This window comes from Cnephaeus nilssonii (assembly GCF_951640355.1).
Source record: "Cnephaeus nilssonii genome assembly, chromosome: 12".
NCBI lineage: Eukaryota > Metazoa > Chordata > Mammalia > Chiroptera > Vespertilionidae > Cnephaeus > Cnephaeus nilssonii.
Window position 1 is genome coordinate 60,639,665 of NC_137083.1, and position 22,759 is coordinate 60,662,423.

Below are 22,759 nucleotides of genomic sequence, written 5' to 3' on the forward strand. Positions count from 1 at the left end.
CTGCATGGACCACAAGTTTCAGTCTGTGGCAGGGCCTCTGGAATTGTCCTGAGTTTTTCTGTGGTTCTTGTAGTGGGGACTCGAGGAGACCCCTGCCCCCCGCCCCCCGCCTTTGCATGGGGTGTGCAACAGGTGTGCGTCCTGAGGGTGTGGGTGAGGGGGTTCAGTACACACTGGAGAGGTTTAGTGTCCTGTTCGTGTGGCACATGCCAGCCGCATCAGGACATGTGGTCTGTGTGGCCTTCAGTTCCTGGTTCCTGGCTTGTTTCGTGTTTTTCTTTTCAGCCTATTGAACATTTAATCCCATTGTCCTGGTTAAGTCCTCTCGGGAGAGCAGGTGTGTTCTGCGTGTGAGAACAGGCGTGTGTCGGGTCCTGTCCTGTGGGAAGCAGCCAGGGATGGGCTGGGGAGAGGGCTTCGCAGCCCACGGACATGTCCTCGGCCAGAGATAAGCTTAAAGGTCACTTGACCTTTGAGTCCAGGGAATTGCACTCCCCTGCAGTTTGCACCTGCCCCTCGGGGTGCTCTGCGGGCGAGCTCTCAGGGACACCCCGTTCCCTCTGCTTCCCTCTCCGATGAGGGAAGGACTGGGGACGCCAGGCTGGTAGGTTCTGGGTGCATTCTTTGTAGGAAGTGGCCTGGCTTCAAGGTGGGAGACTGGTATTTGGGGACCTTTGCTCTGGGGTTAGAATCTGGATGGGACTTCCCAAAGAGCCGGCCTTCCCCCTCGTGGCCGACGGGAATTTTGGAGGCAGCAAAACTCACTGCTCAAATACATGGAAGAACTGGCAAAATTAAAAGGAAAGATTTTGTTTTGAAAATTATACCCCATCTACAAACAGCCTCCGATCTAGGGTAACCACCAGACAGCCTGTTCTAAGCGTGTTCGCTGCTCGTCCCGAGCCGCTCAGGGTGGCTGTGTCAGGGTCCCCGTGAAGTGAAATCAAGACCTGCCTTAACTCCCAGCCTCTCCCCGTCCCGTCATGGAGGAGATCCCCTGTGCTTCCCTCTGTAACAGGGGAAGGGGCGGCAGTTTATATGCCAAAGGCCCTGCCTCCCTCTGCCCGGAGGCTGCAGCCTCTTTGTCAGGCCTCCCCCACAGCCGCCGGGTGGGCAGTGGCCCCTGCAGGACCCAGGAAGCACCTGGTTGCAGCTCAGGAGAGAAAGTGGGACCACAGGAAGCAGGCTGTGGGAGGTGTTTGTAGGGGGGGAATGTGTTCATAGCCATCCGTGAGGGTGGGGGAGGACGCTCAAACTTATTAGGGGAAATTACTTTTATTATTAAATAACATATGCATATGTGTGTGTTTATATACATAAAAACAAAATATTGGGGCTATTTTGAAGCAGTTAGCTGTTAACAATAGATTGTTACATAAAGTGATACTTAAAACATACATAAGATGATAAACTCGAACGAAGGCCCCAGTAATTCTTATCTTTTCTGTACATTCATTCAAACTAACTTCTTCCCAGTATTGGAATTCCTTCTACCGTATGCATAGGCGAAAATCCAGGCATCATCTCTCTCTTCACTTCCCTCCTCTCCTCTGCCTGCACTTACAAGTTCCCCCTGATCCTGCCCTCACAGGCCTCACAGTCAGAGTATGCACAGCAGAGGAAGGCAGCACGGGCAGAGGGGCGTGAAGTGACCCGGAAGAGGAGCAGGCTCGAACCTGCCCTGAAGGAGGGAGCAGGAGTCACAGGGGACCCTTCCAGGCCCAGTGCTCAGGATGCGGAGCGCCGTGGGCCCATCCCTGGGGAAGGGCACGCAGCCCAGTGGGTGCGATGTACAGAGGCTGGCGAGGGGCAGGGTAGGAGGAGGCAATCTCAGCAGTGATGGAGCTCAGAGCTTTGTTTAAAAAAATAGTTCTGTGGCTAAGAAGTATATTTTGTTAGAAAGTATTTCCTTAAATTATGGCAAATCCTTCTCCTTTTCTATTTGACCTCTGCGTTCAAGTCAAAAGAGCAGCACAGGATGTGCCTGTCTGCTCTCTGCCACGTGCCTTCATAGGTAGGTGGTCTGTCACTTCTTTACATCTCGCCCCAGGCTGTGTATACCTTTATCCTTCTTAGTAGATTTACTATCACCCAGTGATGATTCCGTGGTCTTTGCAGAGTCTGCAAACAGTGGAGTGTGGCCTCCTAGATTGAGCTCGTACATCTCATCTCCAAAGCAGTTATTGCTACTGCACCCTCGTCTCTTGCTTCTTGTCTGCTGGGTTCCTCCCTCTGGTTTTACAGGATCCCCGAGGGAAGCAGTCTGGGAGTTAGTCCAGCCGCCTTCCCACCATACCACCTCCTTCTGGTCATCTTAGGCTCCTCGAGAAAGGAAAAGTAGGCCTTTCTCACACATGCCCTGGAATCCTTGTCCTGGAGAAATAGTATATATATATATATTTTTTTTAACAATCTCACCACTTCGCTACTTACACTTTGGAAGCAAACTAAGAAAGAAATACTTACCTGTTATAAACAGGAATTGGGATGAACTAAAATCCCTCACGAATTAAGGGTCAAGAGGGGAATTTTATAACTCAAGTTCCATGTGAATTATCTGTAGTTAGAAAATGTTGGTTATATATTCTGTAGAAGCGATTGGCCGTATGTGTAATGTGAGACCCCTCTGCCTGAGAGTGGAGGGATTGGGCCCTGGAGAGGAATTCTCAGGGGCTGCTTGTTACAGAAGCCGGCATTGCGAGTAATCCCTCATAAAATTTCCGTGCTTTCCCAGCCAAGCCGGGGTTGCCTATGGATTAGCCTCTTTACAAAAAAAAGGTTGAGATGGAAAATGTTCAGTAATTTTGGAATTACTCACCTCGTGCAGAAGCCGGGAGCTTAGCTGTTAGCAGTGGTCCTTTGCAGGGACTTCTGCCTACGTGCGAGTGGATGAGCGAAGGAAAGGGAGGATAAAAGGAGGAGAACCTTACGCGGTTGCTCAAGTAGAAGTTTCCGATCTGATCAGCTAGCTAAGGACACCCCAGAAAAGACTCTGCTGATAGCTGGGATTTAATTATCTGACTATGCAGGGCAAAGTCTTGTTTTCCGTAAAGAGAGTGTCTTGGATTCAGTTGTTTCAGTCTCTGTCAGTGGGCCTTGCAAGGGAACCAGAGGGAGAGGGGAAGGAGAGAGAAGTGTTTTACACTGTGTGCTCAACCTGTGGTCCGTGGACAGCCACGCCAGCATCGCTGGTGAGCCTCCTAGAAACGCAGTCTCCGGCCCAGCCCAGAGCCCCTGGACCAGAACCTGCATTTGCACAGGACCTACGGGCAATTCCTGTGCACATTGAAGGTTCAAAAGCACCGCCCTAGCGGGTGATGACAGTGCCTGATTCACACGGGCGATCTACCTGTCTGGACACACTTTGAGAAAAGCTGAACAAATAAGGCATATCAGCCCTGAGTATGACATGTCAAGAACCAGTGTAACTTTGTTGACAGCGAGAGACCAGGCCATCTGTTGGTGTTTGATTCACCAGCAGAGTTCTGTTTAGGGAGGAGAGGGTTTGTTTACCACACGGCGGAGCTGAGTTGCTCCATGGCTTGATGTCCCAGGAGGAGCTGCCTCCCTGCTCCAGAGCTTTCCAGCGGTTGCTGTGATGACAGTTACAGGCAGACCCCCTATTAAAAACCTTTTCTTCCTTTCCACTTTAATTTGTGCTTACTTTGCTGTACTTTTAAAAAAAAATTATTTTTGTATTGATTTTTAGAAAGAGAGGAAGGGAGAGAGAGAAACATCAATCAGCTGCCTCCTGCACACCCCCTGGTGTGGATCAAGTCACAACCGGGGCATGTGCTCTGACCCGGATCGAACTGGTGACCTCTTGGTTCATAGGTCGACGCTCAACCACTGAGCCACACCGGCTGGGCTATTTTATTTCTAAATTACAGTTGACATTCAATATTTTGTTTTCATTTCAGGTGTACAGCATAGTGATTAGACAGTCATACACTTCCTCCCCCGGATATTTCCGGTACCCACCTGGCACCTCACATAGTTATTACAATATTGTTGTCTGTATATCCTATGCTGCACTTTACAGCCCTGCGACTGTTTTCATAGCTCATAGTGTGTACCCCTAAATCCCTTTACCTTTTTCTATCCTCTCAACCCCCTCCCGTCTGATAAGCATCAATTTGTTCTCTGTATCTATAAATTTATTTCTGTTTTGTTTGTTTGTTTAGATTCCACATATAAGTGAAGTCATATAGTATTTGTCTTTCTCTGTCTGACTTACTTCACTTAGCATAATACCTCCAGGTCCATCCATTTCCCCCCTATCAGCCATAGAGCAGAGAATAAAGAGGGTACTTTAATTTCTTCTTTAGACTTCCATCATGTCCCCTTTTCACTTGACATCGTGTTACCCTCGTGGGTTTTTTTCAAGGAAAAGGGTCTGTGCAGAAAAGTGTTGTTTCCTCAGTGATGTGCCAGAAGGAATCTTCTGGGCTCAGCCCAGACTGGCACTGCTGACAGAGGCGAGGACTAGGCCGGACTGACCGGGACCTGTTTGAATAGGAATACCTCTGGGTTTATCCTGTTGTACATCAGTAGACCTTCAAGTGGAAAACCTTTTGTTAAATAAGTCGTTAACTATCACGGTCACACGTATAGGATGATGTTTCTCCTTACCTAGGGAAGCCTTTTATTTTCAGAGTAAACGAAAAGTGCTAATATAATATATCATAACAAGTACTTAACCATTAGCACAAGTTCTTACATGTTTATTTCTTTTCTAATGTGATGCAAAGATTTTTGGGTCTGTTTGATCTTTTCCATTATCTGTGGTGATCAGCTATTACTCTATAGTAGATAAAAATTCACTAGGTTTTCTTCTTTAAAAGTAACAATTAAAAACAACAACACCACCTTTTACTAGTAGTGGTAAAAGGATTAAGACTATGAGGGCATTTCCTTCAAGTTCCATGAAGCCTCCATTAACTTTTTAGAGACTCTGCTACATTCTAGTTCGAGCCACTGCAGTCTCATGCCTGGATTGTTCAGTAGCTCAGTCTTGCTGTTTCTCTCTTGCCTTCTGTTTAGTCTTGTCTCAGCATAGCAGCCAGATCATATTTGCCTCTGCCCAAAACATCTCAGTTGTGTTTGATGGCTCTCGGAATAAAAGCCAAAGGCCTATAGTGCCTAGAATCCCACTGCCTGCCCCAGTCAGACAGGCCACACTTCTGCCTCAGGGCCTTGGCACTTCCTGATCTGTCAATCTGGAACCATCTGAAGATATCTACATGACTCACCCCCAAACTTCCTTCAGGTCTGTGCTCATGTGTCAGTTTCTCAGTGAGGCTTTCCTCGACCACCCTATTTAAAATTTAACACCCTCCTCCACACATATACCTGACATATCTTATATTTTACTTAATATATGTTCAGCCCTAACTGGTTTGGCTCAGTGGGTAGAGCGTCGGCCTGGGGACTGAAAGGTCCCAGGTTCGATTCCAGTCAAGGGCATGTACCTTGTTGTGAGCACATCCCCAGTAGGCGGTGTGCAGGAGGCAGCTGATCAATGTTTCTCTCTCATCGATGTTTCTAACTCTCTATCCCTCTCTGTAAAAAAATCAAAATATGTTAAAAAATATATATGTTCATTGTCTGTCTTCTCTACGAAGTTACCTCTTTGAGAAGAAGAGGTTTTGTCTTGTTGAGTGTGTGTCCCCCGCCCTTAGAACAATGGCCGGCTTATTCAAGGTGCATACTATTTGTTGAATGAATGAATGAATGAATGAATGAATGTAGCTGGCCCTCTTCAATCCCATGACTAGATATGAATTTAGAGCCAAAAGCACTGTGGGACTTCTTCCTACCAGTTTCATTCTCATCCTCGTTGCATAAAAGGACTGAAATGTCAGGAAAACATCTTTAAAATATTAACCGCAGCTGTGAGCCATTTAAAACAGTCTACATGGTAAGTTAGGGAATGCCAATTAATTGTTGATTTGTAAGGCAAATGGGAGGACACAGTTGGTACACGGCAGGTCTCCTGTGTGCCAAACATGCAGAGTCAGGCCTGGGGACGGGAGGAGGTGCCTCCTTCAGGGATCTTCACACTTTCTCGCTGTCAGCCCCTTCGTTGTGGCAGCATCCCACAGCAACTCAGCCCCCGTGCCCCCTCCTCCGAGGACTACTGCTTTGGGTGCGCCTGCGTGCATGTGTATTTGTTTGCCAGTGTTGTCTCATCAAGGACTTCCTTTGGCTGCAACTTATGTTTTCCTTTTTGTTTATAGTGTTTCTTAGTAACCCCTTGCCACAAGACTCTCTGCAGAGTTGCTATCCAAATGTATCTTGAACTTTGTGCTCTATTTCTCTTTTAGTATAGCAAGATTTATGTTGGCCATGGAAGTCTAGAAAACAAAGGTTACAGAAGTGAATGTAGATGGTGCTCATTTAATTTCTGGCACCCCAGACGCGGGAGGGCACATTGCGGAGGATGGAGCCCACTGAGGGGAGCCATCTGGTTTGCCTGGCGGAATTATCCCCGTCATGGTGATAGATGCAACAGATTCTAATAGCCCAGAGCCATCACTCATGCAATAAGCTGTCTCTTGAATCTCCACTCTTCTGCAGCTTGCTAACAGAATGAGCAGTGTCCACCCTCATGGAGCCTCTGATGGTCTAGTGAGAGAAAGAAATGTAGATTAAATAACCACAGAAATGTGGGATTATAAACTGTGGCAGGTGCTGTAAAGGAGAAGATTAAGGTACTGTCGGAGCTTTGTCCTAGTCGTGAGCCCATGTGGCATTTGAGCTTGGGCCTGCAGGTTACTAGGCACATGTGTGCTTTGGAGGGAAGGGCCAGAGTGTGTGCGTTCACTTCCGGGCAGAGGAAATGGAGGTGTGCACCATCTCTGAGGTGTTGAGGGATCTTGTGCATTCCAGGGAGTAGAAGGAGACCAGAGTGGCTGAAGTGTGAGATGATGGGAGAGGGGTGCATGGAGGGGCTGGAGAGGTGAGCAGGGCCAGAGCGAGGCCTGGCATCCACTGCTGGGTTTTTATCACAAAACTGATGTAGAGCATTACAGGGTTTTTGGTAGGGCAGGGCCATGGTCTCTTTTCTATTTTTGAATGTTTTCTCTGGGCATGTTGTGGAAGGGAGGGAGAGCGGAAGCTGGGAAAACCGCTAGAGTTGTTTTGTGTTTGTCCAGGGGGATGGTGGCAGCTGGTCTGGAGAGAATGTCAGGGGACGTTGGCATCCAGCTTGTGATCGCTCTGATGGGCTCACTGAACAATCTTCTGCTAATTTGGCTTGATCTTTGACCTGCCAATGAGGTGCCTACACCTGGGATTTTAGTATTTTTGTTGACTAGAGAAATGTGAATACGTTAGTCAAGCTGGGTGGGGCTAATGTCCAGGCTGTCTGACAATTATGTTTCCTTGTAAATGAGTACATAGGCATTATGGCTTTCTGTGTGGGTCAGTTTGTTGTGAGCTCTGTTGGCATGAGGCAGTATTAATAAACATGATCATTTCTGGAAACAGTGAGTTTTGGATCTGATCACTTTTGGAACCAGCCGAGTTGAGGCACAGAATGTAGACATCAAGAATTCTCCGATGTCACCTGGTAGAGACTTTCTGAACAGCTATCTTTCCTAGGCAACATTTTCCCTTTAATGATGCTTTTCCATGATCATTTACAAAAATTTTAAGTGACTCTATAATATCTACATCCACCAAATGTTTCTATCTTTAGAACAGCAATTAATTCACCCAGTGGGGAAAGGTGCTGCCCACCTAAAGATCTTCAGAGGGCGTGTAGTTTGAAAAGGCAAATTAAATGCAGAAGGATTCAGAGTCAGGGAGAATCTTATTATAAACTAGAGGCCTGATGCACAAAATTCGTGTAAGAGTAGGCCTTCCTTTCCCTGGCTGCCAGCACTGGCTTCCCTCTGGCACCCAGGACCTGGGCTTTCCTCTGGCTGCTGGCTTCGTCTGGAAGGTCGTCCAGTCTAACTAGCATATTACGCTTTTATTATTATAGACTAGAGGCCCAGTACATGAAATTCGTGCACTGGGGCGTGGGGGAGGGATGGGTCCCTCAGCCCAGCCTGTGCCTTCTCGCAGTCTGGGACCCCTCGGGAGATGTCCGCCTGCCAGCTTAGACCCACTCCCAGCAGTCAAAACATCCCTCACAGTCCGGGACCCCTTCTCCTTACCTCCTGCCAGCTCACTGCTCCTTAGCGCTGACGTGGAGGTGGGAGAGGCTCCTGCCACTGCTACTGCACTCGCCAGCTGTAAGCCTGGCTTCTAGCTGAGTGGCACTCCCCCCGCCCCCCCCCCCCCCCCCCCCCCGTGGGAGCTCACTGACCACCAGGGGGCAGCTCCTGCATTGAGCATCTGCCCCCTGGTGGTCAGTGCACATCATAGTGACCAGTTGTTCTGGTCATTCTGCTGTAATGGTTGCTTAGGCTTTTATTATATAGCTTGGTTCTCTGTGCATCTCATTTTTTATTATGTGTGTTGGTTTCTTTAGAGACTATGAGGTATTTGTTTTTCAAATATCCTGTTATCTCTACATATAATGATACTGGCTTAATGTTCTGTTTAGGAACTGAGTCAAGGTAGGCAGCTGAACTAATTGGCTGAAGTTTCATGAAGCCCTTTTGGTACTCTCAAGTTCAAAAGATATCAAACAGTGATATGAAATGCATTATGCATTTGTGAATACTCACTAACAGTGTTTTCCTCATCTTTTGCAGGAGAAAAATGGAAGAAATATACTTTCAATGGAATGGAATAAACTGAACAGGTAACCGAAGTTAGCAGGGGATGTGTATGCATTAGTCAAATTTTTGTGAGTTACTATTTGTGAAGTCCTCAGAGAGTACCTGGCACATAGTAAATACTGTGTAAGTGTTTGCTGTTACTAAGTTATTAAATGTACCTGAGCCCAAAAGAAACCAGTCAATGGTTCCTTTAAACTAAAAACTATCCAACAAAAATGAACCCTTTGCACCTAAAGAAGTTGTGAACATGGTTGGTAAGTTCAGGCCTGCCCTCTGTGTGACCCGTTACAGGGCCTGAGAAACGGAATGTCTTAATCTTGGAGCACCAGGAGCACATGAACTCCCATTTGTTTTGCTTTTAAGCACTCATTCAAAATGACCTTGCCGAAACCGGTTTGGCTCAGTGGATAGAGCGTCGGCCTGCGGACTCAAGGGTCCCAGGTTCGATTCCAGTCAAGGGCATGTACCTTGGTTGCGGGCACATCCCCAGTAGGGGGTGTGCAAGAGGCAGCTGATCGATGTTTCTTTCTCATCGATGTTTCTAACTCTCTATCCCTCCCTCTTCCTCTCTGTAAAAAATCAATAAAATATATTTTTTAAAAAACAGAAAAACAAAATGACCTTATAAGTGTTAGATCCATTTCCATTTTGAAACAAAACAAGTTTCTTTAAAATTCTTGAAGTGATAGTTCTTTATGATTTGGGGAAATGGCTCAGTTCGCAGACGGCCACTGAAATGGCTTCTGGAGAGTAAGCTAGAGAGGACGACATTCAGGACAACCTCACCTTCTCTGGTGAGAGCAGTGATAACTGGGAATGAGAAGTTTCAAACTCCTGACCCTGCCTGGCACTGATTTCATGTCATAAAACTGTTGGTGTTGCTGAGACCTACTAGCACGTTCACCAGACAGTTATAAGGGCCGTATTATGTGCCAAGTTCTGTGCTTGGTGTTGAGATTGCAGAGTTGAACCTGTCAGCTCTCTCCTCACTGTCTCCATCTGTCTGGATCTGTACCAGCACCAGCACCAGCACCAGCACCAGCTCCTGCCTTTTTTACCTCACTGCGGGGAGACTTGGGTCTTCAGGCCGGAGTGATGCTTGCCGTCCCACCTTCCCTCTCCTCTTTAACTCTTCCGTCTCTGGGCTCTTTCTCATCACATGAGCACGCTGTGCTCCGGGTTGGGAGAAGACGCCAGGTGGGGGATGGGACCCAGGATCTGATTTTATAGAGTTGGACATTTCCCTACTGGCATTTTGCCATGTTTTTCTTCTGGGATTTTGGAAGTCACTTTTCTTCCTGGTGGCATTACAGATGACATTATTAACTTGAGAGAGGTCGGCACTGGTGGTGCCCTCAGTGTGTGTCAGTGGCCTTCAAACCTGTTTATTGGCGCCCACAGGAAGAATCCGTGTTACATCAGGACCCAGTGCACATGTTGGTACATGTGGATGTATGGTTTCCCCTAATAATAGCTCTATTATATGTGAGTTGTGATAGAATTTTCTAGTCTATTGTGTTCTATCACATTTTTTTCTCTCTTTTAAAATATTTTTTTTTATTTTTCAATCACAGTTGATATACAACATTATATTAGTTTCAGGTGTACAACATAGTGATTAGACATTTATATAACTTATGAAGTGATCACCCCGAAAAGTCTAGTACCTATCTGACACCATACATAGTTGTTATATTATTGACTGTATTCCTTATGCTGTACTTTATACCCCCATGACTATCCTCTCTTCTTTTTAATGCAACTCAAAATAGGTTTCAGAACCTACTAGACAGTTGTACTTCGACAACCTTGCAATATTTTCATGCTATGGTAGGGGGGGGCACATGCTTTTTTGCCTTCCTCTCCATATTCAGTAGTAATGTGTGCAAGTCTTTCTTATGCCTAAAATCCCCTCAAACTTGCCTTAACTTAATTCTTATGCTCAGGCTTTCCCCTTTTCTAATTAAGCTTCTGTTCTATTTTATCACATACCATTCATTCCTCAACACTTTTTCTGTTTGACATTTGACATTTCTCTCCTGACTATTAGCCAGGAATCATTTTATTTACCATTTTGAATGAAATAGATTTCTCTGTACTATTATATCTTGCATGTTAAATAATATTCAAAAAAGTAACACACTTATTTTCACTAATTCCTTTATTTGTTTGGATTCTGCATATTCAGTTTCTCAGAAACATAACTAATCTTATAGTCTGATCTCACAACTCATGCCCTTACTGGTCCAGGGGTCACAGAATCTCAGTAATGAGAGGGTATCTTCTATACCTTGTGTTTTTAGTTGGTGTCATGAGCTTCAGAGAGACACCTGCTGGCCCAAATGTAGTGTTGCATTATTTTTCTATCTTGAAGTCAATCATATTATCCATTTTAGGACCTTAAACTTTCATAGTGTTCAGGTAAGCTTGGATATTGGAATGCATCGAAGTCACTCACCTCATCTCAAGCATTTTTAGCATTTCCAGCTCAACATTCAATGGACTGAAATGCAGTCATACTATATCACCCTTTAAGCAGCTGATGTCTAATGGGGGAAAGGGTTTCATAGTGAAACTGGATTTCTTATCTTTGTGTGTTCTTTCTTTGGTTAATCCTCATCCAAGGATACTTTTCCACTGATTTTTAGAGGGAGGTGAGAGGCGGGGTGAGAGAGAGAGACATCAGTTGGTTGCCTCACAAAGACTGGGTGGGGATGGAACCTGTAACCCAGGTGCGTGTGCAGGATGACACTAACCACTGAGCAATGTCAGTGCATGGGCTGACGTTCTATCCACTGAGCCAAACTGGCTAGGGCTAAATGGTTCTTTTAAATAAAAACTAAACTAATACCCATCTGTCCTTGAAGAATATTTCTAAGGTTTTATAGACAGTAAGTGAGACAACATATCACAGTTTTTTGTCCTGTTTACTCCTAGGCCATGGTATATGCCTGAAAGCCAGTAGAAAAACATTAGAATGTGTGTGATAGTTCCTCTGAGCACAGCTTTGGGAGTGAGTATACAGGAGAGAGAGCTAAATCCTAGCCCCTGCCATGGCCCACTCCATCAGCATTTGTCTCTTCCTCCCTTCATTTCAAAAGATGCACTAAGTATCATAGGACAAGACTACCAAATCAGAGGAGGGCAGAACTGAAAAGGACATTATTAATGGTTCAAGGGGGGACACATTAGGGCAGAAATCTAAACAGTATTTGGCAACATAAAATACTGTGTTTGAGTTTAATAACCCCAAATAAGAAGAACAACATGTTAAAAGTATTTCATACATGTCCAATTTTTTCTGGCCATTTTCCGAGAGGGGAAACTGAAGTGAAAATAGAAACTATTATTCCTTTCATCAAGGCACTTGGATTGATAATGAAAGGTGTGAGAAGTCACAGCAGGTAGCCAGGCACTTCTTTTAAAAGTGTGAGTAAAAGGGTACACAGTAAACAAGGTTTGAAATAGTAAGTGTGTTATGGGTTGCTAGTTCGGAGCTTCAGTGCTGACCAGTCCTAAAGTCTAAGTATTGTTGTCATGAAATAAGGTAAACAAATGCTCGGTTCATTGAAGCACTCAGTCCGTAACAAAAATACTCAACGTCACTCTCGGTGCATCCTTTTAGTTGTGTTTCTTATAGTTGGGGATGGATTTGTTTGGATCTGTCTCTATTTTTGTAATAATTTGAGTGGCAGAAAAAACAATGACGTGAATAGCATCTGTTGTGTCCCGAGTGCTGAGCATTGGGTGCAGAGTGTGAGGGAAGATAGGAGAAAGCTGAGCTCAGTTAGTGTGCAAGGAACTCAGTATCTAACTCCTGGTGGGAATCAGCGATTGCCGTAGTCTCAGCAGAACCACGCGCTAGTTGGTTCCGAATTATATTGTCTCAACATTTGAAGCTTAGAAAAAGTCTTTTGGTTTTACATTGTTGATTACCTATGATTGCCACACAAGGAAAATACTGCTTATTAAAAGAGAGCAGGTTGTAATAGAATATAAAAACAACTAAGATTTCCCTAGGTTTGGATCATTACTTTAATAATCTTGATGTTTAAGATTTTTAAGTAAATATTTTCAATTTACAGTCTACTGTTTAGTCCTCAGGGACAGAATAATGTAATACACATATTTTTAAAAACACATTGAAAGTAGCATTCTCTTTTAAAATCTGTGTACCTCAACATGACTATCTGAAGATATATCCTGAATATCTGGCATTTACAGTTGTACACAATATATCTTGCTATTGCAATAGGAAACAGACCATTTAGGCAGATAGATTTCAGTATTTTGGGTATGTCTACATCAATAATTGGAAGAAAATAAATCCAGCACTTCTGACTCAAGGGGCAAAGAAATATATTTGTATAATTGGTTTTCAGTTTGCCACCTCAGTGGGAAGGAACAGTAGCACGGGCAACTAAAGGTCTCTTTCACAGTGACTTATTTTCTTGTTTACTTTTGGCTTTGGGTTGTTCTCAGGAGTGCACAGCTGCTTGCAATGAATGGATTGGGAAGTCACCTGATACATATTTGTGAAAGAGGAATGTTTCTGTAATTTAAAATTTGTTGCCAATATTGCCAAAAGTTAGAATTAATACATAGGGAGTTTATTACATTTGCCCATTCTTAAAATGATGAATATCCAGGGCTAAGCAGACAGTTAATGCTTGTATCTGTCTTGACAAGCTCTCCTGTCTCCTCTACCCCCCACCCCCCACCCCCTATATGTGAAATTAGTGTAGGGTTCAGATCAAAGATATTTGAAGGGGAAAATAAGTCACAGAATAATTTAAATGTCAGCGTTTGGATTTGGAATTAAAGGAAGGTTAGCAGTTATTTACCTTAACCTTTTCAATTTACAGATAAGGAGACTGGGTTTCTGAGAGCGGATGGGACTTGCAGAAGGTCAGAGCCTTCGAGAGGCACAACCGATAGCAACAGGTAAAGAGTACTTACTCAACTGGAAGTTTTCATGACTTTTTCGGCGTCATTGAAGTATAATTGGCAGATAATGTTCCAAAATATTTAAAGTGTACAACATGACAATTTGATATACATATGCATTGTGAAAGGGTTCCCCTCACTTTTAGTAATTTTCAGAAATGAATATTAAACTTCAGGTTTTTAGTCTGTTTTTGTTTTTTATTGTTTTTTGTTTGTTTGTTTTTAACACACTACTTGGAAAGTGTGTGTCTTAGCAAAATGTAGTGGGAGGCGGGCCTTCTCATACCCGGGCATTGTTTTTTCCACCCCTATCTGGGGGGCAGCCTGCCACGTGCACAGGCAGGAAAAAAACCCATCTCGATGACAATGAAGGTTTTACAGGACACTCTTCAAATCTGAACCACTTACTTTTCTAACAGTAGTTGCTCAGCTGTGGGTACCCCTGTTCAACCCAGCAAAGAGCACCCCTAATTCCTGTATTTGAGAGGCCTTTGACAGATTGCCTCAATAAATAAAATTCTGTTTAGAAGGTTATTATATACATGTTGGTTTTGTTACTGGGAGAGAAGCAGTTTTAGTGTTGGCCATGAACTTGGACTATTAGTGCCCTGTGCCTGCTGAGGCTAGTTTCCCATTTGACGCCCCTATCCCTGCCCCATAAGTCATGCAGTGCCCAATTTTTAAAAATCATCTTCCCACAACCAGCTACAACTCTCATATGAACGTCTGTCTTGAAAATGAATGCTCTTGGTTGCAAATGTAGTTAATGAAACAGGGTAAATGGGGCAGGAAAATGAGCATCACCACCAAAAAAAGTCCCAGTATGTACCAGTAATACCACTAGTAAAGAGTGTCATATTTGTAAAGTGCAGGCATTACTGTTCTTTCATCCCAAAGCCGCATGTTTCTTAGAAACTGACCAGCTAGGTTGGTGCATATGTGAATCACCTTTTTTTTTTTAACTGCCAAAAATGTACGCCCTGGCCTATGTGAAAGGTATTGGGGCAGACATAATGAATACCTGGTTGAAATATAAATAAAGTTTCATCTGACCTGGAAAAGAAGTAACCTAAATATACCTAGGGGGGTGGGGGAAGAAATAAAAAACACTAAAAGTTACGATAGTGATAAATGGTAGAATTGTTTTTCTGGCTTCTGGTATGACATTGACACTGGCATGTACACAGTGAATATTCAGTTAGAAATGTTTTGACAGCACTCTACCTTATATGTATTTAAAAAAATTTTTTTTATTGATTTCAGAGAGTAAGGGAGAGGGAGAGATAGAAACATCAATGATGAGAGAGAATCATTGATCGGATGCCTCCTGCACACCCCCTACTGGGGATCCAGCCCACAACCCGGGCATGTGCCCTTGGCCAGAATCGAACCCTGGGACCCTTCAGTCTGCAGGCTGATGCTCTATCCACTGAGCCAAACCAGCTAGGGCTTATATGTATTTTTTAAAAGGTGTGTTGAACCATTCATTGCCTTGCTTTTAGCAGATGACTTGGAGAATGTATATACAAGCCAAGTATGGTCAAGTATTTGTCACAAATATACTTAAATCTCAGATTTTGTCTGTTATCTGAATATTTCATTGTACTTTAAAAGAATCCTGAAATAGTCTAATAATTTAATTTTCCAAAACAAAATGTACAATTCATCATTATACATTAATTTTTTAACATTAGAAAGATAGTATGTTTGTTGGGCCACAAGGTGATTTCATGGGAAAAGTTTCAAATTATGTGGCCAAGTTGTGGTGGTCAGATGAAGACATAAATATTATTTCCCTTTTGTTCCAGGATTCATTGCACTGGCTGTTTTAATTCAGATTGTATATGTAAGAGGAGCAATAGCACTTCCTTCTCCTTTCAATGTGTAGAAGCACACAGTGTTGACTCGGTGTTTAAATAGCGCCGTGCTAGGGTCTCACTCGGCCTGGGAGCTGGGAAAGGTGACCATGCTACCAACAATAGTGTTATTTTTGTTTATTATTTGAATAGGCCCTGTCTGTGGGGCTTACTACATAACCTGAGGACAAGGGTGGGCAGGTTATCTTTGGCATATAAATCTTTCAAGTTTTTCTAAAACATGACAGTACACTTGTCACAGTGTATATTTGACCTGTGATTTCTTTGGATCCTATTTATAACCAATGAGGAGAGTAACACAAGTGGGTGCAAAGAAAGAGGTCCCCCTACAAGCTCTGTGTCACCCAGGCTGGCAGGAATCCCTGTGGCTACCGGAGTCACTGGTTTGTGGAGATAAGACATGGGAGATGTGTCCGACATGATTGGCTAATAGGAAAGTTTAAGTACCAGCACCTGAGAATGAATTCTTCTTAATATTTGTTTGTTTGCTTGCTTATTTTTAAATTTCATCCATCGCCCTCCCCTTGGGCAACCATCAGCTCGTTCTCTATATTTATGGGTCTGTTTCTATTTATTTTATTTCACATATAAGTGAAATCATTTAGTATTTGTCTTTGTCTGACCTATTTCACTTAGCATATACTCTCCAGGTCCATCAAAGTTGTCACAAATGGCAGGGTTTCTTCCTTTTTTATTGCTGAGTAATATTCCATTGTGTTTATATTACCACATCTTCTTTATCCATTCATCTATCGATGGACAGAATAAGTAAATAATAAATGATATGATAAATAAACAACTAAGAGTTAGATTCATTACAGAAAATTAGGGGCCCACTCAACCACATTCTTACACATTTTCTAGGGAGAGAAGAAAGAGGTGGCATTTGGGCTGATTTGCTGGGAAGCTTGTTCAGAGTGCACCCAGGGCATCGAAGTGTCACAGGAGCTAGCTGTCTCTGGGCAGACTGCACTCCACCCCCAGGAGGAATTAGGGGAGACAGCAAGCCCGGTGGTGTTAATAGCATCAGTTTGCCTTGGGGGTTCCAGTCTCCCTTATGTGTCTGTTCCCCCCCTTCTCCTTCCCAGTGTCATGTCTTCCTCTCAGTGATGAGTGATTGTGGTACTAACCGACACATTGAGAGTGAAGGCTCTGGGTTCAGACTTAATACAGTCAGATACTGTCTCTGCCTCTTAGGCAACTGACTTAATTTCTTAGATTCTTCATCTGTAAAACAGGGATAATATTAGTATTTACCTTTCTGGGGTTATTGAGAGGATCAAATGACTTACTGACCTGTAAAGGGCTTGGAATTCCATCAGGCACACTCAGTATGTGTTAGCTATTATTATACCCTATGACCCTATTTAATTTAAAAAAATGTTAATCTCTCTGTAACTTCCATGTAGAGAGAATAGACACAGCACTGGTTGAATGAGTGAATAATGACGAATTGTTGATTAGTAATGTTAAATGCATCTTTGTGATTCGTTTCCAAGATAAGGCCAATGAAATTAAATCCACACAAGATCCTCCCACCTCATTTCAAACATGCTCTTGAATCTTCTTTCCTAATAAACCATTTTCTTTCCTGGGATTCAGGGAAAGGATTATGCTCTACAGCATGATAAAGTACATGCAACACACACACTTAAATGAAACAACAATTTTATGAAACAATAGTTACACTAAGTGTGATGAACTCTTGCTTTCTATCCTCTTCATATTTGTAAAAATGCTGCTTGCAATGCATGAAATTCATTTTACTGCTTGTTAATGGATCATCCTGAGGTTTGAAAAGCATTGCATTAGGTCACTTTGACTTGTCCAGAAGCAAAAGGTGGGTGGGAGGATACCTTTAATTATAACCAGTGTTCCTTCCCTTTCTTTTCAGTCTCTTTCTTAACTTCTCCTGATAGTGGATCTGGAATTCACTAGCTTTACACACACACACACACACACACACACACACTTTATTTCTACCAGTCTGTTTAGTGAAGCCAAAGTTTGTGTTGTCATTTTAAATGCCTTTACATGTCACTGTACTTCAGGTTCACTTTTAGCACATTGGGAACATTAAAAATGAAAAAAACACCTATCACTGTAAGATTGGGTCCAATAATCATTTTCAGTAAACATTTTCAGATTAGGCATGATAATAGTAACAGATTTTTCAGATTGTGATACCTAATTTCTACTGTACCCACCTCTCCCCAGTTACATACGGAGCTAAGTGTCAGGCAGCAAAAGGATGTATTGTTAGGACGGAGCTCTGGAGAAACAGGGCTTTGGCCTGAGCTGTCTGTGGGCTTTGGTCCGCCCCTTCTTTGGCCGCACCCTGTGTGGGGGAGCTGACTGCTCAGAGCTGTTCGTGCTCTGTGACTGACACTCACTGAACACACACCACTGTCTCCTCTTGACTGCTGACTGTTCTCACCGAGTCACCAGCCAGACCAATAACTACTCCTTTGAAAGATCACCAGCCAGATTCTTACCAAGTTGACCACACAAGGCCTTCCCAGGTTATAAACCCCTGCTTTGCACACATTCGTCACGCAGGTGACCAGCCACATCTCCTGGGTCAGCCGCCTATCCCCAGCTCCACACAGCGTGCAGGCTGCCCTGGCTCGCTGGACCTTTTCCCTCTTACTTGTAATACTGAATATTGCATTCTTTTCTTTTCCTGTTTTCTTTCCAGGTCATAGTCTGTCAATTCCATACATATGTTTAAGTCAAATTTCTTCTATATTTCATGTAAATCTCTTTCTTAGCTTTTTTCTTTCTTCTCTCTGTTCAATTTTGGAGAGCCCCCAATGATACTAGTCAGAGGTCATAAACTCATTATCCGGAGAAAAGAACACTATATATGGAGGTAAAATAAAGATTTTAACTAGTGTCATCAACTTTCAGATTTCTTAAGTGTCCTAGTCTGGTTCGTGCTCTTCTGTTTAAACCTTCTTACACATTTCATGCAGAAAAACAAAAATTCTTCTTAGTCTGTTTGTTTTCTTCCTGATGTAGTTACTATTGCAACACAGTGATAATAGACATTTGGTTTCAGATACAGAATTGCAGACACATTGTGAGTGAAATACGTTTTTGAGGAATGACCAGGCTTCTAGCTGTCATAACAGCACCATTTTTGAACAGAAGTAGTTCCGGTCCTCAATCGGCAACAGAGACACATTTGGGGAACATACCAGGCACCAGAGGACTAATCATCATTTCTCTTCACCATGTTTGGTGCCTGGAGAGAAGATGACGGTTCAAAATCATCTAAGTGCCACTCGTGCGCTTCCGTAGTTATATTCACTAATAAATTAAAATGGAAATTCGGAGAATTCAGAGGATTCTGAGAATAAGAATATGGTTGAGCATGGCTTTTGAAATGACAGCTCACTGTTTTCCTTGTATGTGTGAGGGTGTTAGGACACTCTCTCGGACATAAAGTTTGCTACTTTTTTCCCCCCGTTTTTTTGTTGTTGTTGTTTAAAGTTTTACGCTTTTGAGCACGTTGTTTATTCGGAGGGATAGTTGAGGAGAGAACATTGGAGCCTTTCCCTGACCCACGTGGTGCTTCTGGGTGACCCAGGACAGCCTTCCCTCGGCCGCTTTCTCACATGTGCACTTGAAATGCCAGGCCTTTGCCTGATGAGACATCCTCTTTTTTAAAACGGGTGGGAGGAAGTCATACAACTGCTTTAAAAGAAAGGCTATTACATTTTCTGTTGACAGAATTTTAAGCAGAATTTTATGTGTTCGCTCTTCAGGAGGGCATTTCAGTTTTTGTTCTCTGTGCTGACCTGGTATTAACCTGGTTTTGATGATGATTAATTAGTAACACTTAAAATTTGTTTAGCATTTTAAATCTCGGGGCATATCTTTTTTTGGCTCGAGTTGAGTATATAGTCTGAAACTTACTGTACCATATGTAGCAAGCTAATGGCCATGTGTCAAAGTGAAATCACAGCAAGAAGTCTTATGTATTGGGATGATTATAAATGCAGTCATTTATAACATACTAGAGGCCCGATGTACGAAGATTCGTGCAAGGGGCTCAGCCCTCACAGCCCTGGCTGCCTCTCGGCCCCGCCCCCCTGCCACCCACTGGTCGTTCCAGAAGGTTCTTCTGGAAGGTTGTTCCGCCATCCAGTCTAATTAGCATATTAGCTCTTTATTATATAGGATTATCTTGACAAAATTTTGTTTTTATAAAGTGAGCTTGACTTGCAAATATGCTAAGGGTTTTGTTATCAAAGAGATCCAAATAGAGATTATAATTTTTATGTTAGGATCCATTCTAGCCAAATATGTAACAGAATTCCTAAGCTTAATGTAGTAGGCAGCATTTGAAATATGACTTGATGTGACTTTAAAAAAATTAATAGAGGTCTAATTTTGAGACACAAAGACATACATATAATAAAATGATAAAGAACAAATTTTTAGAAATCATCGAGGTGTGTGACAAGGTAAAATAGGGCCTGTGGGTTTCAGCAGTGTTGCCTCAGTATCCCCCTGGGGATGAGGTGAGTAAGCCGCCCAAATGAGGAGCGACTTGGCGCCCGCGGGCCCACCGCACTAAGACTGCCCTGCCTTCATCTGGTGCGTTGTGTTGGGCTCTCACCTGAGATTTCATTTAGGGAAGAATAGAGCGTTTGAGAACTGTTGCCCTGACAGATTCAAGTTTTATCTGTAAGGCCAAATGCTTGGACCACCAAATCCACTAGGTCGACTCACGGAAAGGTGGAAGGTGTATGTCGGCTTCCTCATAGTCCTGTCGGCGTTAGGACGTCACAGAGCATCATTGTCCTGGTACACGGAGGGAGCAATTGGAAGAGCTTGTTCGTAAATCTGCTGTTTCCTAGTTTCCTTAGAAACTTCGTGCACATTGGAGGAAAAAATAAATCCCTTTTTATTAAAGTAAAACATAAACTTCATGCTTGGTGATATTCAAATAACTTCCTATTTATAATATACTGGGGTCACTCCACCTCCAGCACTTGGGACTGAAGTAAATTGGTTAAAATGAAGAAAGTCGGAATTTTCTGAAAGTTCACACAATCTCAGGTTGGAAAAAGAACAAGAAATATGGAAAGATGGTATTGTAAATACATTTCTGACGGTGTTTCTCAATTTCCCTTTCCTTAATCCCAGGTGTTTTAGGATAGTGGGTTGGAGGTGGGCACAGAGTAAGGAAGTAGAGAAGGCCCTGCTGGCGGCCCCTGCTGTTAGGTGTAGGCTCCTGAGTTTGCGCGGTCACACGCTCCTGAAGAAGCAATTTCTTGGTGAGACTTTTTTTGGCAAAGAAGAGTATCTGCAGTCCTTGCTGTGGCGCCTGGAACGTGGTGAGCAGTCAGCGAACAGTAGTGCCTCCCGCCCGCATTTCCTCCTCTTGCTTTTCAGCAGCGTAGTTTGGGTTTTCCAGTGGTAGCCTCTTTTAATGTAATGTTCATACTCAGCCTCTCACACTGCATTTTTCAGGTTTTGAAGCCTGAGCTTTTCTCTCTCAGTGGAGCGATAAGGTGGGGGGAGGGAGGTCGGGCAGACCCAGCCTGGCTCTTTTCCTGGAGGGAAAGCCGCTCCTGGTCCTGCGGAGGTGGCAGCTTCTTACTGCTCCTGACTTCAGCAGGAACCAGAGACAAGTGAATGATAAAGGAAGGTGGCAGTAGCTGTCAGCTGTTAACGTCCCATTGACAGGAAAAGTAGCCCTCAAACTTGACAAAGTGGACAGAATAGCCTGGAATGCCAGTTAGCGTGCCGATGCCTGGGTTCCTCCCCAGGGATTCCAAGTCCAGTCTTAGGTCGCTCTGATGCACTCGGTCCAAGGATTGCATGTTGAAAACCTCTAATTCTAGGAAGGTCAGTTACACCCTGGCACCAGTATTCTTGGTTTTAATTTCTTGGTTGATCATCACTGTAGCAACAAAGATTAAATTTTAAGAATTTTTACCAGTTGGTAATTCTGAGTCCCCAAACCATGGCTCAGAATTTTTGGCTTAAAACTGTGCGTACCATGCCTATACCAATGTGTAACTTTTAGGCAGTCATAACACACAAGAACTTTGGCAGTGGTGTGAGAGGCATTTATAAATTTCCAGTGTCGACATAATAATTCTTTTTTCATTGACATTGCCTGTGAAGGAGTCAGATCTCACTGTGGTTTGTTCTCGTGGTTTCCGTAGTGTTAGGGAGAATGCTACAGAAAAACTAATCCTGTTTTTAGTTTTGAGTCACTCGGGAGTGAGTATCATTCGTCTGTCGGAGGGATATAAGAGGCATGCCCGAAGGTGGCAAATCAGACTTCCACACGCATTGCCTTCACGTAGCCAATAGCTGGCTCAGGACGTGTATATCACGATGTGCGGTTTCATTCATCAGGGATTTCAGGCTCCACAGCAGAGAGCTTTGGGCTTTGCGCCGGCTCCTCCGTGGAGACGAGGAGGTGTGCTTGCCTTGAGAAGAATTAAGGGTAGCCAGGTAAGGATGTATTGAGGAAATCATGCCTTTTTTCCTTTGGGGTGGACTTGAGATTTTAGAAAAACTAGTCCTCTCTTTGAGAGGGACTCAGAACTACATATCTTGAGTTTTCCCCTCTGAATTGTTTTATGGGGTTACCCAGTACATCATCCTTTTGATGGGAAATTCACCTCCTTCAAAACATAGTTTCATTTTCAAATATTAAAAATACAGGAATCCATTTTTCTTTCTGTGCATGAAAAATTTTAAATGCAATGTCTATAGTTGCTAAGATACTAATTGTGCGTAGTTCCTGGTTTAGAACTGAAATCTTGTATTTTTAGGAAGTATGCTTTAAAAGTTGGGTAGAGGTGAACTTGATGTTTGAGCTTGGTTTCTGAAATGATGTTACGTATGTGCCAGACTTTTCTCTTTATTAAAGACCAAATTTTGAGAGGTGCTGCTTAATCATGGGCTCCCCCCCGCCCCCCGCCATTCCTCTCTCCATCTGTTGCCTCGTGGTGGGATCAGCTCCGCTTCTTCTCAGGCTTGTGGTCCAGTCTGTGTACATTCAGTGCGGTGGCATTTTTCTCGAAGAAGTGACTAAGGCTTCTTGGATGAATTCTCTCTTTGAAAGAGGAGGTAGAATTGCATCAGAAAGACATTAACAGTAAATGGCTCCCCCTCCTTCCTGTAATGACCACATGTGAAAGAATGCATTAATTCTTACTTTGAGGAAAT

General features: G+C 43.4%; 1 long non-coding RNA gene across 3 annotated transcripts in view; it reads left to right on the forward strand.

Moving 5' to 3' along the window:
- The window catches only part of LOC307108168, a 185,377-nt gene that overhangs the window by 96,548 nt on the left and 66,070 nt on the right, over window positions 1-22,759 (forward strand). For all 3 annotated transcript variants that reach the window (XR_013814285.1, XR_013814286.1, XR_013814287.1), the window contains exons 6-7: window positions 8,709-8,758; window positions 13,601-13,679. This is a non-coding gene — a long non-coding RNA (uncharacterized lncRNA). The remainder of the gene's footprint in view (window positions 1-8,708; window positions 8,759-13,600; window positions 13,680-22,759) is intronic.